General features: G+C 41.5%; 1 non-coding gene across 1 annotated transcript; it reads left to right on the forward strand.

Annotated features, from left to right (window-relative positions):
• Positions 1–7,963: 7,963 nt before the first annotated feature.
• On the forward strand, positions 7,964–8,068 carry LOC113834075. The gene has a single exon (XR_003482344.1). It is a non-coding gene; the product is annotated as a U6 spliceosomal RNA (small nuclear RNA).
• Positions 8,069–10,300: the final 2,232 nt, after the last annotated feature.

Here is a 10,300-nt window from a genome sequence, read left to right on the forward strand (position 1 = left end):
TCTCAAACCAAGCATGGTAGCATAGACCTTGAATCCCAGCAGAAGCAAGCAGATTTCTGTTGTGGAATATTAGTTTAAGATGTGTTACATTCATTTATGCTGTGGAATATTTGTTTAATTATGCAAAGATGTGTTGCATTTGTTTAACTCTGTGAAGCTGTGTTGCTTTGCCTGTCTGAAACACCTGACTGGTCCAATAAAGAACTGAACAGCCAGTAGCAAGGGAGGAGAGAGAAATAGGTGAGGCTGGCAGGCAGACAGAATAAATAGGAGGAGAGATCTAGGCTTGAGAAAAGAGCAAAGGGAGTAGCAAGAAAAGGAGGAGGAAAGGATGCTAGAGTCAGGCCACCTGGCCACACAGCCAGCTATGGAGCAAGAAGGAAAGAAAGATATGTAGAATAAAGGTTTAAAAAAAAAGCCCAGAGGCAAAATGTAGTTAAAGAGAAACTGGATAATTTAAGTTAGAAAAGCTGGCTAGAAACAAGCCAAGCTAATTCTGGGCATTCATAAGTAAGATTAAGTTTTGCTGTGTTTATTTGGGAACTGGGTGGCAGGCTCCCAAAGAGTAAAAAACAAAACAAAACAAAAAACTGACTACAGATTTGTAAGCGTTGGAGACTAGCCTGATCTACATAGAGTAGGTCAGCCAGGGCTATATAGTGAGATTCTGTCTTAAAACAACACTAAATAAAATAAAAGAAGGACACACACTCAGAGAAAAGGGGAGAAGGGTGGTTTATAAATTTAAAAATATCAACATTACAGAAAGCCTCAGCAAAGACTTTTACTTTCCTTTGATGGCCCTTGGTAAAACTTCTTCATAGAATTTCCCGGAAACCCATTGGTTTGGAATTGGCCAAACAGACTAGCTCACAGGGCTAGTTCTGTGGCTACACGGCCATGCTCACTCATGCACCTGTTGTCTATGATGGCTTCCTTGTTACCACATTGACCTCAGTAGTTCTGGCAGTCATCATGTGGCCCTCAAGGTTAGGCTGTCTACCATCTATTGCTATAGGAGTCCTTCTTCTAGAAGAGTCTAAAATTTTTAGAGATCCATTGTTTTTTATGCTTCCAGAAGTCATTAGTTACACATTTAGTGAATCCCTGTTATATAATAGGCTCTCTTCTAGATGGTGGGGAATATAGCAATGACTTAGAAAGACATTTTCCTCAGCACTGACACAAATAAATGAACATGTGTGTCTTACACAGCATGAAACCACATGGGTGCTGCATTGATGAAAAGCCTGAGTTAAGTGTGCCTGGATGCACATTTAGGATAGATGCTAAGCGGTCATTACCAGCTACCTATTGCTCCTCATGCTGAATGGGTTTGATGGTGGCAGTACCTGTTTTAGAAACTATGTTTTAGTACCTATGCCAGGAGCCATTGCCAATACTGTGTGGGGCAGTAAAAGAAGACACAGAATTAACACAGAGTATGCTAACAGGTTACTTACTCCAAGGGAAAGTTTTCAACTTGAGAACAACAAGAGGAAGACTAGAAAGCTACAAAACTAAATTTTAGCTGTAGGCTTTGGGTTTTTACAGCACTATAACATAAACATAACCCCAAAGGAACAGCATGATGTCCACTAAGGTTAAAGGAGATTCTTTCTTTTTAATAGCTGGGAGCAGCACATGGTTTTGTTTATTTTATTTACTTTGTGTAAGTCACTGTGTTGGGGATGGAGAAGTACTCTGATTAGATTGGGAAATTTTTAAAGAAGTTAAAGGTAATGTTGAATCAGCCAAAAGGAATGTAGGCATGTTCTATTCTCATAGGATAACTGTGGACAATTTTGTTTATTTTTGTTTCATTCCTCATTTAAACATGAGACATGCTTTCTTCCATTCTATTTTAGAAAGCCCATGACATAAAATAAACCATTGTGTAGACTCGTCATCTACTCCAGTTTACATCTCTGACCAGGGGTGGGACTATAAGCAAAAATACTCTGTCTGAACTTGAGCACCAATATAATTTTGTGGCTTTTCAGGAAAAGAAAAAAACCTGCCTGAGTCATTATGCATACTAAAATGCTGCAACATTTGGAACAGATTTTGAAAAGTGGACTCCAGATCCATTTTCAGACAGTAGAGGTGCCTGATGTTTTGCTTGTTTTTAGACAATAAGTTCCATGTTGTAAAAGATGGCAGATTTCTCACGGTCCCTGGGGGAGCAAAGCTAATTCCTGGTCTGTGGGAGCATGTTTGTATTTCTATGATCTTAATTTACCTATAAATAAATTATTCTCCTCCAAGGCCCATATAAATATAGTTTTAATTGCATGCCAACTGTTAGACCCAGAATTAGACAGCTCTGGTCCTTCTCTGCCAAGGGGAGGAGGTGTTCTGGAATATTGGAGTTGAGATTTTTGTGGCTTCGGGAGAGAGAGGAGGCAGACTTGTTTTAAATGAGTTTGTGGAAACCTTGCTTCTGTCTGGGTCAGACAGAATCCATGTTCAAATGTTTCCTAACAAGCCCAGCAGTGATGCCAGCCTTTTTATCTTTGCTCTTCCTTTGAACCCCCATGGTCTATTTGCACAAATGAAGCCACAGAGTGAGTCAGAGACTGCCCTCCTGGCTTCTTCCTGAATTCAGTCTTCCTTAATTAGCAGAAACAGGCCTTGTTTAGAAAAGATGTTTGTGCCCTGATGACGAAGTGCCTTCAAATAGTTGCCCTCTAAAGGAAAATGTAGGGCAATCTTACAAATTAACTCGAGCACGAGGGTATATAGGCCATGTGTGGAATTAGGTCGACCCCGATAGAAGAGAGGTTAGGAGCCAGAAGGGGATTTGAACACCCTCCCCACTGTCAGCACTCTCCCAGCATCTCACCGCAACACAGCAAATGTGGAAGGGCTGGAAGACAGAGAATAGGGACATGTGCCTCACTGATTTGCTGATCTTGCTAAATCAGATGCCTTTTAGAAAGTGGGGAGCAAACACAGGTGCTGCCCCTTCTCCAGTTCCTGGCAAGTGAAGCACATACGTACATACAGTTCTGCTTTTCTCCTGACCTGTTTCCCTTCTGTGGAATGATGAAGGCTGATGCACCAGGGAAGGTTTCTTGTCAGGCAAGGTGTTAACACCGAACTCAAAATATAGAGTGTTTCTTAGCATGGCAATTGCCAGAAACCACTGGGTATCAAGTGAGGTGATGGACTTTGGGCATTCATGTCTGTTAGTGTCATGACTTTTGGAAGCATTCTTCATGCACTGAGCTAAGCACCAGGTGCCTTTTAATCCTCATTTCATATTTTAAACAATTTAAAAAGCCAGTCTGTTAAAAGGATTATTCAAGAAGTCTTGAAGGATTTTCATGTTTTCTTGAAACACTGGTACTATTCTTTCTTCTTGCTTACTATTTAAAAATGCATGTGCTTGGAGCTAGGAATGTCGCTCAGTGGTTGAACATGTACTTACCATGTACAAGGCTCTGGGTTTAATCCCTACCACTAAAATAAACAGATAAGGCATTTACCTAGACAAATCCAGAATGCTGGCAATTACTTGCAATTCTTAATTTGCCATTATAGTAATATTCAGCTAATAGAATAATATTTTGAATTCTCCTTTGGAAATGCATGGATTTTCATTTCTCTTTCATGCTGTTCCTGTTCATATTTACTGTGCCTTGAATTTTCTTTTTTCCTGGCAGACCTGTTCTTCCATGTTTGGGGGCATATATAAGAAAATTTTACAAAATTGATCAAAGCTCCTTCTTATGTCTTGCCCAGTGTTGCTGTACCAAAAAGTATATGACACCATTTTGGCTCTTGGTCACTTTAAATATCCTAACTCCATGGTCAGTTATATCTCAGAGTCAGAAAGTGGTGGAATGAACTAGAAGCCTTAGAAACAGAAAATTGTTGAGCTGATTCCAGACTTTAATTATTGATTTTCTAGTGATTTATTTAAAAGAATCCTATCTGCTCACACAGTTCTTAGTTCCCACACTTCTGCAATGGTGGTTTTAGCCATGCAGTACTGCAGTGGTGAGTTTAGCTATACGACACTGTAATATTGGGTCTAGCTAAGCAGTATTACAGTGATGGGTTTAGCCATGCAGTTCTTCATTGATGGGTTTAGTCATGCAATACTGCAATGGTGGGTCTATCCATGTAGGACTGCAATGGTGGGTTTGCAGCTATGGTTCATCAACAAAATGTATTTCCTTTTCTTTTGTAGCATCCTAGGGAGCGTCCATGCTTGTTTTCCTCATATTTGCACATGCTCTTTCAGAAGGAACTGCAACAGAGAAAGTTGTCAAGTGTCCCTCCATTCTCAGTGCCTTAACCAGCAGGCCCTGCCACCTTTGATCAGTTGCCCACATAATCTTTCCCTGACACTTTAAACACACACTTCGTGTGTGGATGCATATGTAATTCTTCTTTGACGCATGTGGTTCATCACAATGTTCATCCACTTGCTTGTCCCCCTTACCAGGGCGATCTTGGTCATTATCATAAGTCAGTGCATCAGGCTGCTGCTTCTAAAAGGTAGTTTTCTTCCTTTGCTCGTTGAACATGAATGTGAATTTTCATTCAATATGTTTTCACTACTGTATATTAATTATGCATAATGAGGGAAATTATTTTCATAGATGAAATAATGCATATTGATCATATTCACCCCTCATTTACCCTTTCTTGCCCTCCTCCCCAGTCATTCTAATTGCTTTCTTCTCTTCCATTTTCATGTTCTTTCTTTGGGGGGAGAATCCAGTTTTATTAGGATATCTTAGAGGATCATGGGTGGAGGCGTGCTTACAAGCCTACCAGTGGCTACAATACTGAAGAAAGTGTCTCCCCTCTTATCAACCACTATCAGTGTATAAATCCTTAGAGAGGTATAAGAGATAGATAGATAGATAGATAGATAGATAGATAGATAGATAGATAGTTAGATAGATGATAGAGTTTTTCAGTGCTTGACTCTCTTTTTAATGAATAGAAATGAAACAAACCCAGAATCCTTAAGATCATTGACTCTTCACTGAATCATGGACCGAATATTTCTGCTCACCAACACCCAAAACCTCCTAAGTTCAAGTTCTCAACCCCTAGTGAGTCTACATTTGGAAACAGGACTAATATGGAAGGAATTATTATGAAATAAGGCCATAAAGATGGGGCCCAGATCCATTTTGTGTTAGTATCCTTTAAGATAAGACACCAAAGGGCTCCCTTAGTCACAAAACTTATACATCAAGTAAAGACCAAGCCAGGAAGAAAGTATTCATCAGAAATGGAATCAGCTAGCAAATTGACATTTTAAAAGTATTATTATTATTATTATTATTATTATTATTATTATTATTATTATTTTGTCTCCAGAGAAAGGGAATTTCTGTTGTATAAGCTACTTAGTCTCCAGAATTTTGTTATAGCAACTGATCGGACTATGACAGGGTGAATTCCATGGTGTTCCAAATTCCTTCTCTGTTGCTTCCCTTCCTGTTTTGGGTTTTGACACATACACAAAACAAAAAGGAGGAAGAGGGAAAGAGGAGAAGGAAGAGGAAAGAAAGGGGAAACAGATGTTGTCTAGGGATTTGTTTTGAGTGTTTGGCAGAAACTATGCTTCCAGGCCTGGCATGAATAAACACCAAATTAAAGGTCAGGCAGTCTCAGTAGCTGTTGCTTCAAAGTTAGGAAGCTATCTGATGACCTTGGCACATTCCTTTTTTATTTCTGCTTTCATGGATCCAGGAAAGAAAGCAGAAGCCAGGATGGGCCATTCCCTGTTGGGGACAACCCCTGGGAAGGCAAATGACTTGGGCTTGGCCACTGGGTGGTATCACCCATACATGGCCTCTTGTAGGTGATATTCTAGTATGTGGTAGGATTGCCAGATGTGTGGTCCAAACAAAGCTGAGTGAGACCTTTGCTGTAAGCAGTGTCTGTCCTAGAACCAAGCAAGAGGGGCCTTTGGGCTTTAATGGGTCTCACGTTGATCTGTGACTTCACCTTTGTCCACCCAGAACACATGCCCACCCTTCTAGATGTACTCTGAGTGCTGGGATCCTAGAGTTCCCTGCCCATGTGGCTCTAGCCTAATGAGAGTGATCAAACCACCACCGTTTGCATTTGGGGCCCTCAGCTAGGCTGTGGACATCTGTTTTAGAGGAACCATAGTGAGTAACCATGGGGGATTCTCAGCAGTGTTCAGGAGGCTCCTTGTAGTATGAGACAGGGTTAGGGCTGGACTGAGATGAGAAAATGTCAATAGCTCAATATTGTTTCTAATAAGTGCTTTTCAATATTCTATAATTATCTAGCTTTGCTGGTTCAGTCCCCATGGGCTGTGTAAAAACTTAAAAGACAAAAAACAAAAACAAAACCAAAAAACCCCTGCACATTTACCACCACTTTTGATAGAAATATGAAGTACTCAAGAGATTATTAATAGTGGTGCATAAAGATTTCTGGGGAAGACAGATCATAGAAATTAAGGTAAAAGAGTGACAGATGGGAAAAGTTCCAGTCAAGAAAACCAAGGAAAAGCATGGGCAGTAAGAGACGTATGGCAGTCTGGATCACAAGACACAGTAAGTGCACCATTGTGGCAATACAGGTTGGGTTTGGGTCTTCAAAACCTTGTGTTTGGAGCCTCTCATCCCTGGAGGGGAGGTGGGGATATTGATGCTACTGGACAGAAATGTGGCTCTCAAGGGATGGACCGTGACTTGTCCCCAGTTATTGCTGTTGGTCTAGTAGTGACCTTTGTAGTGAGTAAGAAGCGGAAGAGCGCTCCCGCATCTGTGTGATGAAAACAGGAAGCTGTCAACAGTCGCTGACCTTGACTCACAGTTTACCCACAGGCTCTGAATTAGCTTGTTTATTCTTCGTGACTTAATGAGCTATTGCTCCATTTTGCAGGTGAAAAAACCGAAGTGCTAGGTGGTTTATTAACTTCCCTGAGATGATGTAACTCCGGTGGGAGAGCAGGAATCTTGTTAATCTCTACAACAGTCCTCATGTCTTCCCTTATTCTGCCAGAATAAGCTCTCACATGATCGGAAAGAAAGGCTCTGCTGAGGCAGCACCTGCAGACCCGTGTCATCTTCACAGCATAGATGGGCAGTGCCACTGGCTTCTGTGCTTGTTGTAAGCCAGGAGTAGCAGAGATGAATTTTACCTACTGAACATTTACTGTTTGTGGCTTGGTTTTGTTTTCAAGCACTCTTTAGATGGCCTTCTACTGCTGTGGAAATGAAGACTTCCAGTAAATCATCTGCAGCGCTCACACAGTTAGGGGCAGAGCCACAGATTCAGTTTGATGCTTTGTGACTCCAAAGGTTCTGAAAAAAATTGTAATGACATTTATTTTCTCTCTCTCTCTCTCTCTCTCTCTCTCTCTCTCTGTGTGTGTGTGTGTGTGTGTGTGTGTGTGTGTGTGTGTGTGTGTGATACACATGCTAACAGCCTGTTTATGGAATCCAGAATACAACCTTTGGAAGTCAGTTCTCTCCTTCTGCCATTTGGGTTCCATGGATTGGACCCAGGTTGTCAGGCCTGGCAGCAAGCACCCTTACCCCTTAGCTATCCCACTGGCCCCATAGACTCTTGATTTATTTATTATGTATACAGTGTTCTGTCTGTATGTCTGCAGGCCAGAAGAGGGACCAATTCTCATTACAGATAGTTGCGAATCAACATATGGTTGCTGGGAATTGAACTCAGGACCTTTGGAAGAGCAGTCAGTGCTTTTAACCTCTGAGCTATCTCTCTAGCCCAGACTCTTTTCTTAAGAACACTACTATATTAGTTATCTGTGGTGACAAAATACTTGCAAGAGCAACTTGAGGGAAGATGGGTTTATTTTGGTCCATAGGTTGAAGGGACAGTTGTTCACCAATGGAAAGGCATGACAACAAGTGAATGATCACATTGCATCTACAGTCAGTAAGCCGAGAGTGATGCATGCTGGTTCTTTACTATCTCCTTTTTGTTCCATCTGAAATTGAAGCATATACTAATTGGAGTGATACAGAGAAGATGAGCACGGCCCCTATGCAAGGATGACACACAAATTCATGATGTAGTCCATTTTTTTTAAAGGGTGATCACTACCCTCGAATTTCTCACCAGCGGTGAGGGTTGTGTAGGTTATCTGGATTTGGCCATCTTGCTTCTTGGGGGAACAACCCAAGTTGGGAAACAGCAACGTGCTGAGTGTGAAGTTTAGGAAAGAGGATAGAGCCTTGATGACATCTTTGGTTGTTGTAATTATAATTGCTGGATTGTTTGTTTTTGAGCCAGGCTCTTACTTTGTAGCTCTGGCTGGCCTGAACTTTCTATGTAGACCAGGTCAGCCTTGAACTCACTGAGATCCACTTGCCTCAGACTCCCAAATGCTGGGATTAATGATATGCCCCACAGTGCCCAACTTGGTGACAGTTTTGGAACAACACATTACCTACTCTGAAGGCTCTTGTCTTAGGGATTCTTGTCACCAGAAAAACAGCATCTCTACTTCCTATGTCAGTCATTTCTGCTTGTCCTGCGTGCCTCACAGACACTAGTTACGATATAACTAGTTCAATTAGTACAATCAGTATGCTATCACATCATTAGTACTTGGTGACTGTTCACTTGTGCCAGACATTGTTGAGTTTGTTTGTGCATTATCTAATTCAGTCCTCACTACAGCCTATAAAATAAGTGCTTTTTCTTTTATCATTTCTGTTTTACACACAATGAAATTACAGCCCAATGGAGTTAATCTGTCGAAGGATTCACAATGGGAAGTCACTGAGTAACATCTGACTTTCCAGACACTTAACTTTGTTTTTTTTTGTTATTAATTATTGTTATTGTTGTTATTAATTCTTACAATCCAACAAATGCTTTGTTATCTTTGTTGAGGAACTTGCAGTTTAAAGAGGTTAAGTTTTGTCCTGCAGTTGGTCAATGGAGGGCACACACTGAGGCCTTTCTGGTTGCAGGCCTGTGGGTCTATGCTCTTCTCAGACTGATGCACCTACTTGCTCTCAGCCCTTACTTTAGCTCTTCCTTCCCCACCCCCTCCCTGGGCTGTTCCTCTCCCCAGGCTTTGTTCTCTTCTCAGTGACCACTGATACTCATCTGTACTCACAAGGTACATAACTACCACTTTATCACCTAGAAATAGGAATTGTGCTGGTTAGTTCTATGTCAACTTGACACAAGCTAGAGTCATCAGAGAGGAGGGAGCCTCAACTGAGAAAATGCTTCTGTAAGATTGAGCTGTACCCAAGCCTATAGGGCATTTTCTTAATTAGTGATTGACAGGGAGAGGGACCAGTCCACTGAGGGTGGGGCTACCCCTGGGCTTGTGGTCCTGAGTTCTATAAGAAAGCAGACTGAGCAAATCATGAGGAACAAGCCAGTGAGCAGCACCCCTCCATGGCCTCTGCATCTGCTCCTGCCTCCAGGTTCCTGCCCTGTTTTGAGTTCCTGTCCTTACTTCCTTCAATGATGAGCAGTGGTGTGGAAGTGTAAGCCAAATAAACCCTTTCCTCCCTAAAGTAACCTCAATAGTAACTCTAACTAGGCCAGGTATCCTGCCTTGGCTCCTGCCTTTTGGCAATCCTAAACCACTGATGAAAAGATGCAGATCTGAGACCCGTGGTAGCCACTAAACAGGGAAATTCAAACAGCTCATTTCCAGTTTGTTTCAGTGTACTTTGCCAGACACTGACGGGAATGCTTCCCTGCATAGAACTCATGGGCTCATCCAGCTCAAACACTGCTCCTGTGAATAAATCAGATGGGGAGGGGGGTGAATAAGGAGGGACACCTGTACATATTAAAGCCAAGGCAGAACGGAATACTGACAACATTTTTGTTAGATTTTTAAATTTTGTTTTCTGTGTTTGAGTGTTTTGCCTGCATGTATGTCTGGGCATAACACGAGTACCTGATGCCTACAGAGTTCGGAAGAGGTAGTTTACTTCCCTGGAATTAGAGTGACAGATAGCCTCAAGTCACCATATGTGTTCTGGGAATTGAATTTAGGCCATCTGGAAAAGAATTCTTAACTGCTGAGCTATCTCTCCAGTCCCAGAATATTGAAGATGTTAATACACTATCTACAAATCAGATTGGTATGGGGAAAAGAAAGACAGAAAGACACATTGCTAACATCAGTGATAGGGAGTGGGTCTAGAGCAGTAGTTCTAAATCTTAATGCAGCAACCCTTTAATACAGCTGCTCATGTTGTGGTGACCCCTCTCCGCAACCATAAAATTATTTTCATTGCTACTTCATAACTGCAATTTTGCTACTGTTCTGTAATCACAATGT

Source organism: Cricetulus griseus, chromosome 2 (genome assembly GCF_003668045.3).
Source record: "Cricetulus griseus strain 17A/GY chromosome 2, alternate assembly CriGri-PICRH-1.0, whole genome shotgun sequence".
NCBI lineage: Eukaryota > Metazoa > Chordata > Mammalia > Rodentia > Cricetidae > Cricetulus > Cricetulus griseus.